The 16280-nt window shown below is 42.0% G+C and overlaps 1 long non-coding RNA gene and 1 other non-coding gene across 2 annotated transcripts; both read left to right on the forward strand.

Moving 5' to 3' along the window:
• The first annotated feature begins 3002 nt into the window (after nt 1-3002).
• Nucleotides 3003-14821, forward strand: LOC119525826. Its single transcript, XR_005215027.1, has 3 exons — nt 3003-4846; nt 13760-13939; nt 14766-14821. It is a non-coding gene; the product is annotated as an uncharacterized LOC119525826 (long non-coding RNA).
• A 172-nt stretch (nt 14822-14993) lies between these two features.
• LOC119525842 lies at nt 14994-15099 on the forward strand. The gene has a single exon (XR_005215031.1). It is a non-coding gene; the product is annotated as a U6 spliceosomal RNA (small nuclear RNA).
• Nucleotides 15100-16280: the final 1181 nt, after the last annotated feature.

The raw sequence follows: 16280 nt of genomic DNA on the forward strand, positions 1-16280 counted from the left end.
GCTTATGAGGGGTGACAGTGGGATTGGGAATGCCATAAGGACCAAACTCCACTTTGTCTAGTTTATGGATCGATGTGTAGAAAAGTAGGGGAAGCAAACAAACAGACAAAGGTACCTAGTGTTCTTTTTTACTTCAATTGCTCTTTTTCACTCTAATTATTATTCTTGTTATTTTTGTGTGTGTGCTAATGAAGGTGTCAGGGATTGATTTAGGTGATGAATGTACAACTATGTAATGGTACTGTAAACAATCGAAAGTACAATTTGTTTTGTATGACTGCGTGGTATGTGAATATATCTCAATAAAATGATGATTAAAAAAAAAAATTACAAAAAAAAAAAATGTTACTGGTGTTTAAAGGGCTAACCTTGAGGTGCCTGGAGAATTTCAGCTGTGTAGGAGAAGTAAGCATCCATGTACGTTAAGGTTTTGTTGTTTGGGTGTTACATCACTGTGATGGCATTCTCTTCTATTTCTATTTTGATTTCCGTCAGTGTTTCAAGCAATAACACAGGACTGGTGGTTTTGCTTGTTTATTTGGAGGCCTCAAGACAGTGGGGATATTCCGAGTTGGAATCTCAAAAAAGAGAGTGAGACAAGAAAGTGAAAATTGAAGATTATATTTTCCTTTCACTTGACTTTCAGTTGGGTACCTTGTACCAAGTTCAAGCTAATGTAAATTCATTTCTTTGCTCTTCAACCTATTAAAGTAAAATCAAGTCTCAGTTGCTGAAAGGCAACAACTCAGCAACTCAGAAAGGTTGACAGGGAGTTAGGACCAAAAGCTTCAGATCAAAACTTCTGGATGTGTCCTTATCATGTATAGCCATTCAAAACTAATTTATACACATTTTATTGAATCTGTAACAGTGGGAGGGGATTCTGAGGGTGCCTAATCAACAAATGATAGTAAAGAGAAAATAGTTATAGAGCCCTTATTATTCCTAAAATGCGATTTGCAAAATGTCACTAACATTCTCTTTATATAAGATGTTATGTTTACGGCTTTATATTCTCAAAGGAACCATTGATCCACAATTCATTTTTTCTCTGAGGATCTGTATCCCTTAGTTACCTTGGCCACTCTGTCACATGCTGGCAACAACAGTTTGATATTTGATCTTCAGGAATAGGTTGCTATGACTGGGCAGGTACCTGTTTTCTTAATGGCTTTAAAAAAAGGGATAACCATCATTTGCAGAAAGAATTCATTTGTTGGCTGAAAGAAAATTAAAATGTTCTTTTCCCTCTGTTGGTTCCAACAGAAGGAAATGAGGAACTCGGTGACCTAAGAATGAAGTCAGGTTGAAATACTTTTTAATTGGAAGGAGGTGAAGAAATTGTGTTTGTTCATATGACTGAAACTACCTGAAATAAATCATAGATCTTTTATGCCAAGAGAAAAAGATTTTCAAAAGAAGTGTGTTTTCCATTTGGTTGGTTGGTTTTTATTTGTAATAGTCATACAAGAAACGATTAAGCAACACTTAACATTTCTCAACAGGACTTGCAGGAAGAAAGCTGAACAGCAACATCGCTCAGGTCTGACCTGTGCAGAATTGCAGACATTTCACAACCCTCACTGAGTCCCCTAGCTGCTGGGAGAGTAGCTCCTGTCACCCCCTTCTGTCCAGGCTTACAATTAATTAAGAAACCTACTTCACGTCACAGTGTTTAACCATTCATTCCTAGTTCGCAAACCAAGCTCTTTCCACAGTCCGTTCTTTCTCTCTGTGTGTATGTGTGTGTGTGTATGTGTGTGTGTGTACGCACTCAGAAGAGAAACATGGTGTGTTTGAATACTCGCAACTTGGAGTGGTGCCCCACTGGAAGCCTCCTTCTTTCAGGGTGCCTTGGGCAGGCTGATGGCGAGTTGCCTGGAATGAGTGAGCTCCTTGGTGCAGCGATGGGATGGGTATCTTCATCAGGTGGAGAGATGGCGAGTGCCTGAAATTTTTTCATCAGTTATATCTGGACCCACCAAAGCAAAGAGAGAATCTTTGCATGGAGATTAAAGAAGAAACATTGAAGAGCTATCCAGTAGAAAATATAATTGGCAGTTATTGAGAATTAGAGTTCAAGTGTGACCTATGCTGTAATTGGCCATTTCATCTTAGCACGGGCTCCAATTAACACCCAACCCATTTTCTTCACAACACTTGTCGCAATATTAAGAGCTAGTCATTTGTGGGATCACCTGCTTGTCACCCAACTCTCTCCCAGCTTGGAGGCTCAGGGAGGGAAGGGACTTTGCCTCTTTATTAGCCACCATATATCCAGAGCCTGTACCAGCCCTGGTCATACAAGAAGTGAGCAGTGAATCTTTGTTGAATGAATGAATGAATGAACAATTGAACATACAAACTCGTATAGAAGTTTATCACATAGAGTAGACTGATGAACTCAAATGATTTCTGCAGGAGAGAGCAATGAATAAAAGAAGTCGAGCTGTCAGGGATAAGAGTAGCGTGTGGAGTTATTACTCCCTTCTTTTTGCCGTCGTGTGTTGTTGCTGTTATAAATTCTAATAGACCAAGTGTAATGATTAAGGCAGAAAATCCTTCTGGGAATTGTTAATGAGGCTACACTGACAAATCTAAGGCAGCTTCTTTTTAGTTGTTGTCATCTTGCAAGCCTTAGTCACGAATGCCTTATCAGGGTTTTGAATTGTGTTGTTTGCAGAAAAATCTCTGCCTTCTTCTCCAGAACCTCTGTAAAATGTCCAAATCCACCACATTGTCAGAACTGCTGACATGCAGAACTGTTGTGTAATAGATTAATCACTCCGTCCCACATTTAGGGTTGACCTAAGTTCTCTCCCACCTCTTAGCTCTTCCTTCCAACCTTCTGGTTGTCATTATTGGGCCCTTCTGCTTGCATCATTAACAGTAAACCCACAGAGAGTTTTATTTAATAACCTATTTAAGAATACACACACACACACACATTCGTGGCTGGCTTGCATAGACTCTGAAGATCAAGGCGACATGTTGTTCGCTTCTCCTTCTCGGGGTCTGCACAAACTCAATACCAGATGCTATGTGCCAAAGCACTTCTTTTGCTGGAACTCAATCGTTTAGGTATGATGTGACAGGACTACCCTTCAAACTATTATTTTTCCAGTTGTGTGAGGAGTTTGACCGTGGCATTGATGTCTCTCTGGAGGAGGAGCACAGCGTCCATGATGCGGCTGCCTTGTTGAAGGAATTCCTGAGGGACATGCCAGACCCCCTACTCACCAGGGAGCTGTAAACAGCCTTCATCAACACTCTGTGCGTAACGCAGCCATCTGCGGGAAAGGGTCCCTGGAATGTCCAGATGTCCAACTCGCTCATCAAAGCCTTGTGCATGAATTTCCTGATAAGTTTTTTTGTCTTTATTTATCAGTCCCTAATGAGGGGACTATTTGGGGAATTCTCTGAGATTTACCCTGGGGAGAATCAGCAAGAAGAAAGTTTCAGTAAAACAAATGAAAATAGCCAAGACAAATTTGGGATGCTTTCAAATGACCCCTAAGCCTGCAGAAAGTGCTATAAATTGATGCTTTGGAGCACCAGCGAGAGTTCACATTGAGTCTGTGCCTAAAAATAAGTGTATGTTTCTGGTATGAGGCAGGAGGGAGCCACAGGAATGCAGAGTGAGGCGAGGGGGCAGGGAACGTTCCATAGGAAGCAGGATGGTGTAGCCCAGGAGCAGGACATTGGGTGTGGCAGCTTCTGGGCTGTGGCTACAGATCTCATGGAGGAGAAAAGTAGGGGGAGGGGAGAGGAGAGGTAGACCAGAGCGCCGTCCGCATCCATAATGTCTTCCTCCAACACTACCATTAAAAGAGGATCACAAGATAAGAGGTGAAATATTCAGTCCTTGGAAAATGTTGTTGGGTGTTAGACATAAGGAAAATACACAAAGACCCCTTAATTTGGTATTCACAATAATCTTTATAAGTTTACCAGGCATCCTACTTAATCTTCTCATTTTTCAGTCCCCAGAAATGTATGAAAGATCTTGATGCATTTTGACTGAATGAATATTAATGATTTTAAATGGAAAATGTGTTAACTGTTTACTTTAAGAAATTCATTTTGGTTGGTTTTTAAAGGTCTTTGTGTTTATATACACAAATGGAAAAACAGTAGAGTATATGCTTAATCATTAAAAAAAAGAGGATCACAAGAGAGAAGACACTGTCATTGAGCTGTGTCTTAGGTAAGGACAAAGGAAATTCTATCTCTTGGGGATTGTACAACAGAAAAGGGGTCCATTATAAACTCAGATTTCAGAACCTTCACCAATTTTCAGCCATTGTTAGTAAATATTTACTAACAAGGAATGACTGAAATCCAAAAAGTTGGTTATGCCAGGGAAAGGAGAGAGAAGAAAATGAAGGAAATTCATTTACCTTTCCAACCTCGGTTATCATGCTTTCTCTAGATGTTACCTTTCCCCAGGCCTAATTCATCTTTATATCCTTCAGAGAGCTGTGCTGCTCAATAGCGAAAGCAATGGGAGAATGGGTGAATGAATGAAATGTGGCTTTCTTTAATAACCCCTTTCATAAGCCAGTTGAGAGGGGGCCTTTCCTTGATGCCTGCACAACGTGTCTCCCTTAACTAGAGCACCTCTTTTTGCTTTGTTTAGTGTTGGAGCCAGAGGAACATCTGAGTACCTTGCAACTCCTCATCTACCTTCTACCTCCCTGCAACTGCGATACCCTCCATTGCCTCCTGCAGTTCCTCTCCATCATGGCCAGGCACGCCAATGACAACACCAGCAAAGACGGGCAAGAGGTACTCACCCTCTGTTGCCGTAGATGCTATGGCTCATCCTTCTTCCTGCTTTAAAAGGGTGAGTCACCAATATGGTCAGACATTTCAGCTAGAAGAAATAACACGTGCACACACACACACACACACACACACACACACACACACACACACACTTTCCCCAACTGTCTGTGTAGGAAGAGAACTAATGTGGGTCTTTCTCTGGAGGGACAGCTCCTAAGAGCACATGGACCACTCACCTTCTTGTATATTCTCAAGTTTGCTTCCAAATGATGCTGCCATTTTCCATGATGGTGCTTTACTCAAGACCTGAATTTCCATATGTGTGAAGAAGACAAACAAGTTACAGAGGTATTGCAGTCACGGAAAGGTGGAGTGATGGGAGTGGGGGGGGGGTGCTGTCCTTGTAACACATTCCATCTGCTTCTTTAACTTGAAGCCCAAATGTGAGGACACCCCTTTATTCTTCCAGTTTATTCCTGGAGCTCCCATCTGCCCTGGTTGGTAAAAGTCCTGTATCTCCCTTTTGAGGGGCCCTCTTCCTCCTTAAACCCTCCCACCCAAAACAAGAAGTCCCGCTGCCAAAATCAGGTGTAGAAGGGACTAAAAAGTCTGATCTAGTGACCATTGCAACTGTGTCTCGATGCCATGTGCAACTGTTGAAGATCGGTTCTGCATAGAACTGTGGACTCTTTAGTGATGTCCATGTTGGACCTGATCCCCACCCAGCCCCAGTGTGACCTCAAGTGTACAATCTTGGGCCCTAGTTTCCTTTGGTCTCACTCACATGCTCCAAGGTGTTTTTGATTTCACACTTAGACAAAGGAGAGGCTGGCCTCATTTTTAAGTGACCTAACAGCAAGCAACCTATTTAATCCTCACCTTAACGGGAAACCTTTTTTATATCATGCCATCATACTTCTCCCTGATCTTGTATTCCCCCAGAGATCTGAGATCCTTTAATTTGCTAACATGCACTTTAAATTAAGCAGGAGCCAGAGACTTTCCAAACTCGCTAACTTACTTAACTACAGAAACTTTCCTTTAAATCCTTATTAAGCAGAACCCAGCTGTATTGTGGATTCAGTCCTATGTATGGTCAAATTTCTTTCCCAAAGGATATGGTCATATATAATTTCCTTTTACTTCAATCCAGGAAGACAATTTTGCATTTCTTATCCTCATCTTCCGTGTCAGTGTGAGAATGGAACTTTCCCGAGTTTGCCATCCATCACTGTGGTAGTTATAATTAGTGAAACCTCTGCTGGCTTTGGGTTTAATAATACGGCACCGACACATTATTTCAGCATACACAGCTCTTTGATGGCTATGCTATAATTCTCTTAGTTTTTAAGTACTTATATCACATGTCTGGATGTCAAGCTGTAGAATGATCTGCTTAATCACTGAGTAAGGCAGAGCCACGTGTTTCTAGGTAAGCCCATTACTTCTCTGATATTTCTTTAGTGCCATGGGAAGAGAAAGTAGGGTCTAAAGGAACTAAGAAGGTATTAAGGAAAGCGAAAAGCCCACTTGAACTCACTATTGCCTTTTGAGCCTTGTGTTCAGACACTATTTCCTTCCAAATGCTGGACAAGACTCCATTGCCTAAGCCAAAAAGAGGAAGCCAAATATTCTCAGAGAGGTCTGAATGAGATGTAGTGTGCTAGCCTACCCGTTACACTTGTGCATCTCCTACCATGTGCCAGCATTGGGCTAGGGGCTTAGCGTATATTACCGTTAATCCACCTAATGGGCAAGAAAGATATTGTTATCCCCAGGTTTCAGACATGGAAACTGAGGACTCAAGGGGTTAAGTAACTCAACCACTGCCCCTCTTGGAGTGGCTAGATGCCAGTAGCAGCCCCTCCCTGTTCGTGACAACCAGATGTCTCTGGTCATTGCCGTATGTCCCCTGGGGGCAAAATCACCCCTGGTTAAGACAATGTGGTAGTGCAGTCACTCAGTAGCCATGTGTTCTTGGACAAATCTATTTATCTTCCTAAACCTGGGTTTCCTTATCTGACATTTTGGAATAAAAATTCCTGAACAGGCACTGCACATTGGTGGAGGGGAGTAGTTTCCTACAAGGAATGTGAGAACATCCTGCTGACAGTGAAATTGTACACGGAAGAAGGAGATCACAAGTGTTTCTAGACACACTTGACCTACACCTTGCATCACAATGAAGGTATACTCACAGAGCAAAGCAGCAGGGGAAATGTGAGGAGAGCGGCTACTTCTGTGAAATGATTAGAAGATCCTGGAAGGCGAGGAGCCCACCTGCCCAGCTTGGGCTGTAGTAAAGGGTGGGAGCGGTGAAGTACTGAGGAGTATGGGGGGAGATTGGTTATATCCATAGAGTACTGAGGGCCTCTGGGAGGGAATAGGTGATTGATTCCTTTAAAGTGAAAATCCTGGGAAGGATCTGGTGAGCAGGCTATAGAATGCATGCTGTGGATGGCTGAGAGACAGGGAGAGTCAGTTTGGAAGCTGTATTCATTTCCCAGGGCCCCTGTAACAAATGACCACAAACAGGGTGGCTTACAAGGGAAATCAGTTCTCATACAGCTCAGGAGGTGAGACATTGGAAAATAAGGTGTCTGTTGGCAGGGCCGGCTCCTTCTGAAGGCCCCAAGGGAGAGTCCTTCCTGGCCTTTTCCAGCTGCTGGTGGCTCTGGGCATCCCTTGGCTTGTGGCCACATCACTCCAGGCTCTGCCTCCATCTTCACATGGCCTCTTCCTCTGTGCATCTCCTCTTTGGTCTTTTATAAGGACACTTGTCATTGGGTTTCAGGCCTATCTGGGTAATCCAGCATCATCCCATCTTGAGATCCTTAACTTGATTATATCTGCAAAGACTCTTTTTCCAGATCAGGTCACAGTCTCTGATTCTGGGACATGGAGACATCTTTTGAGAGTCCACTATTCAACCCATTACAGAAATTTTTCTAAGAATAGCAAACTGTAAGGCAGCAATTCACATTATAAGTTAAGTGTTTCCATGGAAGACTGGCCTCAGTATTTGAATCAAGTGTGTCCTGTGCATCTGCCCTGAGTTGCACTATAGCCATGATTATTTTCAGATGATTGTTCTTGGGATGCTGTGGCTTCTGGAAGGTAAAGGAGAGGAAGACACAGCGGAACATAGAATTAGATGATGCAGTGCATAGTCCCTGCAGAAGTACAGAGAAATAAGTGATGGATGCGGACCAGAATTAAGAATGGCTTCATGGAGGAGACCAAGTTGAAGTTACACATCACAGGCTGTGTGTGAATTGAGTAAACTGACCATGTAAGTAGGGCAGAGGGACAGGACTTAGCTAAACCCCTTCCCATAGAAGTTGGAGTCAAGGTAGAAGAAGGAGAGAGAGGTTCCTTTTTTATTTATTTGTTTTTTTTTAATGTGGTTTTGCACAATCAGGTACAGAACACAGAATGGACAGACTGGAATAAGGCTGAAAATCAAAATTTAAAATATGATCAAGAAACAACATGTTTTTCGTCTTGTTCTCTTATCTATGTGTTGGTTTGTGTTAGTCGTGTCGTCTGTTTGTCAGGTAGCTGTTTTTATGGATTTCAACATGGAAGACAGCTGAGCCAGAGGTCAGGAAGCTTGGAGGCACACCCAGGCTCTGCTAGCACCTTGCTACATGATCTTGTCGTTATAAGAAGCTGGAGACAGGAAGGGAAACAGAGCTTGGGGGTGGGGAGGCCTTTTAGTTTCTGCATCTGTAAAATGAACATTTTATTTCCTTTCAAATAGGTGTTAGCTAATTTTTAAATTCAATGCATCACTGACTGATGGGATCTTAAAGACGTTTAAAAGGAGTGTGTGAGAAAAAATTGTTGGCTAGTCAATCAGTTCTATTTTTCAGAAAAAGAACTAGTGGTGTTTTATCAAAGTGTGGTGTTTTGCTAACACTTGTTTTGTTGTATTGCATTTTGTTTAGTTTTCTATTTGCTTTGCTCCTTAGGGAAAAAGAAAAATCCCCAAAGGTAAGAAAGATTTCATTTTTTTTTTTTAGTCAGAATATTGCAGTAACAAAATGGAAGGCTCTTGAGCAATGGTTTTTCAGGGAGTCCACGAACCCCTGAAAGAAAGAAAATGTGGTATCAACATGCACTTTTCTGATGAGAGAGTCCATAGCTTCCATCCATTTCTCCAAGAGACTCTGTAGCAAACAAGGAGGTAGACCCCTGTACCCATCTTTTGGCAGGAACATGCCCCTAGGAAATGGTGGGCTGGCTGTGGAACTTTAGCCAGGCCAGATTCAGGTGTAGAAAGTGAGGCACTTGCCTGGGGTGCAAAATTTAAGGGGGTGCCACAAGCCTGAATAATCAAGATGAATAGTGATTTAATGTAAAATGTTAAAAAATATCAAAATGAATGGGGAAAAAAACTAGGATGAATGAAATACAAAATTTTAGAGAAGTTCAGGATCTGACAGGGTCAGGATTAGGGAGAGATAAAGCAAGTGAGATCCTTACAGGTGCAGGGCCGGGACCTGTCTTTCTTTAAAATGTTGATATTTTGTTCATCATGAATTTTTTGTATTCATTTTGATTTTTTAACATGTGGCATTAAAACGTTTTTTTCTCTTGATGACTGAGTTTTTTGGCGTCCCCTTAAATTTTACACCAGCTGAGGGGAGTGCCCCACTTGCCCTGGGCTGGCCCTACTGGAAAACTCCTTTTCCCACTTTCTCCTGTGACGGGGTCTGCTAAGAAGAGAGAAAATGGGAGGTGCCTGGATGGGATTGAGAGCCTGGGGCTGCCCGGAGTGGGGTCACCGGCTCCACTTCTTGGCTCTACCACCTCCCGGCTGCGGGGGTCACTTCCCTCACCCATAAAATAAGGACGAGAATGTCAGCTGCTTCCTTAGCTCATGGTAAGAAAGAGTTGGAATAGCCTGTGGAAAGCCCCCTGGCCCAGTGATTGTTCATGTAAAACTTCTATTTACGTATTTTTTCAATTTTTTATTTTGAAATACTTTCATACTTACAAGACAGTTGCAAAAATAATACAGACCCCACACAGAGAACTCCAGCATACCCCTGCCCCACCCCCCAGATACCCAGATCCAACAATTATAACATTTTGCCACATATGCTTTTTCTCTCACTCTCTCTCCCTTTGCTCTTTCTTTTTCTCTTTTCTTTTCATTCTTTTCTTTCTTTCTTTCTTTTTCTTTTTTCTTTCTTCTTTCTTTCGTTCTCTCCTTTCCCCTCCCCCTCCCCTTCCCCCCTCCCTCCCTCTCTCTCTCTTTCCCTCTCTTTCTGTCTATCTCTCTATCCATTTTCTGAACATTTGAGTGTAAGTTGTGTACCTCATGCTCCTTGAACACTTATTACTGCCATGTACATTTTCTAAGAGCAGGGATATTCACTTATGGAACTACCTCAAGTTCGGTTACCAAGTTCAAGAAATTTAACGCTGATATAAGGCTTACAGTCTGTATACCAAATTATTCTTATGTCCCCAAAATGTTCTTTGGGACCTTTCTGCTCCTTTATTTAAAGCTTTTAATAATAAACATTAGCTATTCACATCAGGCTTAAAATTATCCTGTAGCTTATTTCATGAAGAGAATTTTTTTTCCTTTGAAAATTCATCCCTGAATTTTAAATTAGCTGGCCAATTAAACAATAACCTGGCCACTAATGTATATACATATGCATATGTATATACACACACATACATACACATAACTACATACTTAAACATGGAGAGCAAGGGTGGAAATTGTAAGCAAGTCTACTTTACATTTGAAAAAAACAAGACAAAACAAAATAAAAATCTATGAACAAGCCACAGCAAGGAAAGGCTTGGCCCTCAGCTGGAACCTCTGTGCAATTTTACAGAGGGATTGTGTTGCATTCCCAGAACAGTATCAGAAGGACAAAATGGAAACAGAGCTTCAAATTGCCCTGTACTAAACCTTCTTTTAAAAGAAAATAAAATCTTCCATTTGTTAACTTTTTTTAAAAAAGTGAGGAAACTCCATTATTACTCAAATGCCTCTGAGTTCTAAGACAATGGATTTGAAAATTACATATATTTGACTTTATCCTTAAACCTGAATTTCCAGGAAGAGAAATGAAAAAATACAACAACTGTCAAGTTTTATATCAATGAAATAAAACAATGAAAAATAATAATTAAATGGTCATCCATAAAGGGCAGTCTCTTTACAATTCCCACTGTTTCCTCCATGAAATCATTTCACTGCCCACAAACTATTCACCTGAAAACAGCCTCACTTTCTAACAACACAACCCTTGTGCCAAGCTGGGATTTCAGGGCAGGGTAGCCGCTAGCTCAGGGCTCCACAAGAGAGGCACAGGACCTGGAGGCTTTGTCTTAGCTGTCAGTCAATTCTCTTGAATTCTATGCTGTGCACCTGGGTTCAAAGCCATGCAGCTCTTCCCAGGCAAAGTATCCCCACCACGCAGCCATGGTTCCCATATCCAAGTGTTCTAAAGTTTTCAACTAATGTTACCAACAGAAATAAAAATAACCAAAATTTGCCTAGACGACCAGGGGCAATTTTGCCCACCCCCCTTCCCATGAGGACATGCTGCAATGTAAGGAGACAATTTGGCTTCTCAAAACTAGAAGAGGGGTGTGTGCTACTGGTAACTGCTACACATCCTGAAATGCACAGGGCAGCCCCCACAGCAAAGAATAGTCTGGCCCCAAATGTCAATAGTGCCTAGATGGAGAAATCCTGGACTAGAGCAACTTATGTAGACTCTCCTTCCCATCACAGTTGGATGGTTGGATGGATGGATGGATGGATGGATGGATGGATGGATGGATAGACAGGTAGATATAGAATTCCCCAGCCTTCTAAAAATACACATATTCCCTTGCTCCAGCATTTCCACCTGTAGGAATTTCCCCTAAGTAATGCTCAGTCAAGCTCAAAAAATGTCTTTTCAAGGATGTTTGGGGTAGCATTGTTTATAATAACAAAAAAGTGAAAATAACATAAATGTGCACGATTTGGCAGTGGTTAAACCAAGTTATGGTCTAGCCCATGCTAGGGATCAATAGAAATTGAAGATATAAGATTGATGAAAATAGAAAGATGAATGTGACATATTGTCAGGCAACAATAAGGAAATTACAAAATCATAGATGGAGACTGAGCCCAGTTTTATAAGGAGAAAACAATAGCATAGGCATATAGGTATATGTGTGCATAGAAAAGACTATGGACTGTTGGTTCTTGGGGATGGTGAGACTATGGGCAGATTTTTTTTCTTGATGCTTACCTGTACTTTCTAATTATTAATATATAGAACATGACTTTTTTTAATACTTCAGGTAAAAAGTAGTTCCTTTCCTTCACTCTGTACCTCCTTTTGGCTTCTGCCATCTTTCTTCTTCGTCCTCTGTCAAACTTTGTGAAGACAGTACTTACATTCATTGTTTCCACTTGTGCAACCATGGCTCCTTCCTGCCACGCTGTCAGTGACCGCCTGGGAACCATTCAATAGTCCAAACTGAACGGAAGGATATCTCGGTGAACATCTGCCACGGGTGGATTGCACTCACTTGAAACCCACCCTAACTTTTCTTCCGAGACTCAGTTTTCTCATTTTCTCCCATCTGCTGACCCTTTCTCAGCCTCCTTCAACTCCTTCATCTGCTATGCGGTAAACATTGGCGTCTCAGTGCTCCGTGCTTCTCACTTGCCTTCCAACGCCCATAGCTTAGAATGAGGACCATGTTTACAGTGACAGCTCTCAGTCCTTATCCCCAGGCCAGACCCGGCTCCCAGTCCCCTGACCTGTGTTTACAGCTTCTGTGGACACCTCCACCTGGCTTTCCCGGAAGTGCCTCAAACTCAACCCATTGCCGCCTGAACGTATTACCTCCCTTCCCTACCAGCACCCCACGATTGAGTAGTGGTTCTGTGGTCCTCACTTCCCACCGGAAGCCCAGAGTCACTGTCAGGGTTACCCCCTCATTCTTCACTCCTTGGTAACTTTGGAAGCTGCCCTTCAGCTCTGCTGCTTTGGCAGTAGCTCATGCCCTAGTTGGGGTACCCTCCACTCACGCAGTGTCTCTGCAGTGGTCTCACTTCTTTGCATCCCCCAGCCCCTGTTCTGTAGGTTGCTCTTTGTAAAATGCAAATCCCATTCTCCTCTGTTCTATACCTCCTGCCTTTAGCTCACAATGTAAGCTCCTTAGGCTGACACATAAAGACCCTCTATTCGGGCCCTTGCCTGCCTTTCCTGCAGAATCCCTGGCCATGCTGAGCTTCCTGGGGCTCCTTGACATATTTTACACATTTCTGTCTTTGCATATGATGTCTCTTCACCACTGGGAATGTATCCCCTGCCCCAGTCCCCCCTGCTTTGACCCTAGTAAATTCTAGTCTTCCTTCAGGATTTTGTGCATCTCTGTGAAAATGTCCACGGGGGCTTTCAGAGCTGATAGCGTTGAACTTTTAATCAGTGCTTGTAAATAGGTTTATTCTCCCCTCTAGATTGTGAGCCCTTTGAAATAGGACTGTGAAATAAGGATCATTGTTGGGAAAAGAAATAAAATAATTATGATCCATGAAAAATGCCTAACCTACAGTCGGTGCCGTGTGAATGGATGAATGGGGAGAAGATGGATGGATGGACAAAGGGATAGATGAGGGAAGGAGGGAGGGAGGCGGGATGGTTGGATGGATGGATGGATGGATGGGCATCAATATTTCTGAAGTACAGACAGGATATACATATTTTTAGTACCAATTTCACAATAAACAACTTGGAGTTGCAAAATTATACTCCCACTGATATGCCCAAGATATGAAGCAAAAGGAAAATAATGATGCTCCTCATGGATTCTGATGGAGATGATTTGTCCTACCTGAAACAAAAAAATGAAACGGAAACATCCCATTGATTATTGATCCATCCTACATTTTGAAAAGCAAAAATAACAGTCCTTGTATTTTCTTCTCTCATAGGTCACTGGGAACAAAATGACATCTCTGAACTCGGCTACCATATTCGGACCCAACCTGCTGCACGAGCAGAAGTCATCAGACAAAGAGTTCTGCGTGCTGAGTTCATCCCGGGCTAAGGAGAGCATGGCCATCATCACTGTGGTACAGAAAACGATTGAAAATTACGAAGCACTGTTCATGGTAGGTGGCCCTTCTTTGGTAGGTCATCTGGGCACACTGCCTGCCAGTTGCCTTGCAGCATCATCATGAAACTTAAGTACACAGCCTTTTGGTCTACAGTGTTGGTCCTGGAATTTACTGGAAGCTAGGCATTTTCAGTGGGAATAGAAACTTTCATGAGCCGTGATTTCACTGTATGTTTGTGACTCGACATTTACACAAACATGCCCCAAATTATAACTTCTATTTTGTTGTCCCCTAAACATTTTGGAATCACTTTATATGGCAGTGTAGATCTGAAGATGGATGAAACCCTCCCTTTCAGAATTCTGTCTGTAGGCCTCATGGATTCCTATAACCATCCTGAGAGAAGGCCCCTCCTCCATGGTCAAGCCTTACATTTTACTTCCTGCATGACACATCACCCGACCTTCCTGTGTCCTTCCCATGTCGCTTCCCATGTCACTTCTCAGTCCATTGAGCCCCATTGCCTTTCGTTATTGATGTTTATCTTACTCAGTATTGTATTTACGGTCATTTATGACTAATTCCCCTGGTAGATTAGATGTGCATTTTAAACAAGGGCTGTGCCCTTGTTATCTCCTCTCTGTATCCTCTGTACACTTTTGGAAGGCCCTTCATCTGGCAGGCACTCAATAAATAGTTTTTTGATTTGTATTGAATTACCAGTTCCTATTTTCCTTCATAAAACTGCATTGCTTGCTCCAACTTCCCTTGAAACATTAGAACAAATGCCAACTCTCTTCTATTTCTGTTCACCACTCAAATTGAATGTCAAAATTTACAGAAACTTTCTCCATGTTCCTTCTCTCATTTCTCTTGTCAGTTTACAAACACCATAATTCCTACCTATGCTGCTAGAGCCTTTTGTGACTTCTCCGACCAAGTGGGTAAGTTCCCTCTTTTGAATCTCTGAACATTTGGGCTATATTTATTAAATGCCCTGTATTAGATTTATTTCCATGTTTGTTTTATACCAGTTACATTTTGTAAATTTGAGAACCAGTACTGTAGAATCCTTACCCTGTCTTACCGATGTGATCTTGCTCAATTAATTTAATACTCAATAAGCATCAATTTCAGCTTCTGCAATACAGAGAAGATTGGCATGGCCCCTGCATAAGGGTGACACACAAATTCGTGAAGGGTTCCATATTTTTTTGATTTCTCACTAATCTAAATGATGCTTCAATAAATATATTTGTGACTAACAAAAAAATTTGGGGGCTTCTGTGAAGTGGGAGAAATAAAATAGGACCTACTTCACAGGGTGGTTACCTGGTAATTCGATAATTTGATGCTAATTAATAATTATATTGGTTGGGTGGCATGAGCTGCCACAAACCTCAGTGCTTTAACATGCTAGACATAAATATATCACCGGCATAGAGTTGAATCAGATGTTCAGTGGACAACCCTCCAGGTGGTGATTTAAAAACCCTGCTTCCTTGTACCTAGAGGCTCTGCCATCCCCTAGGATTTTATGGGCCAAACATAGAAGGGGCATCCACCACATCTGCTCAAATCCCATTGGCCAGAAATCAGCCACAAGCCACACCTATCTTCAAAGGAGGCTGGGAAAGGTAACCTGGTTGGGTGCCTAGAAGGGAGGATGGCTTTCCTATGATGAAAAGTCTCGCCGTTGCTCCTCTTTGTGTCCCTGGGTCACACATAGTAAGTTCCCAAGAAATGGTGAGCTGAGTCATTGACTATATAAATTTCACACTTTAGTCAAAATGTTTACAATTAGTTACGTATTTGGATGAATCAGTGCCTGAACTTTTCAACATTCTCATCAGGTTTAAGTCATGTATCATCTTGGCAAGTAGTTTTGGCCTTATTTTATGCTCTCTGGCTTTTAGTTTTAACAAAATAAGTATCTCTCTTTGATCCTAATTCTATCCTCTAAATTCTGTATTCTTAGCAAAGTTCCCCTATATATGCAACCACAAATCATCAGGCATTTCTTTTCATCTCTGAGACAAAAAATAAATAAACAATTCCTAGTCTCCTTGAGAGTAGACCTGCTGCCATTCCACTTTTTCCCATTTCCTGCCACCTGGATTACTAGGAATCACATTTGAACCCTTGCCAACATTTTCCAAATCTGATCTGTGTTTGCAGTTCTCTGTAGGATCTGATGTCGAGATACCCTTGGGTAGTATGTGCCCCCCAATTGTAGTCCTACTTCTAAAGGAAGCCTTCCCTGGCCACCTGATCTAAAATCACATCCCCCCTCCCTGCTCCCTGACATTGACACACTCACATACTCCCTATTCCTTTTTTCCCTGCTTTGTTTTTCTCCTTAGCACTCATCACTAATATAGGGTCTTACTGATTT

This window comes from Choloepus didactylus, assembly GCF_015220235.1.
Source record: "Choloepus didactylus isolate mChoDid1 chromosome X unlocalized genomic scaffold, mChoDid1.pri SUPER_X_unloc1, whole genome shotgun sequence".
Lineage (NCBI taxonomy): Eukaryota > Metazoa > Chordata > Mammalia > Pilosa > Megalonychidae > Choloepus > Choloepus didactylus.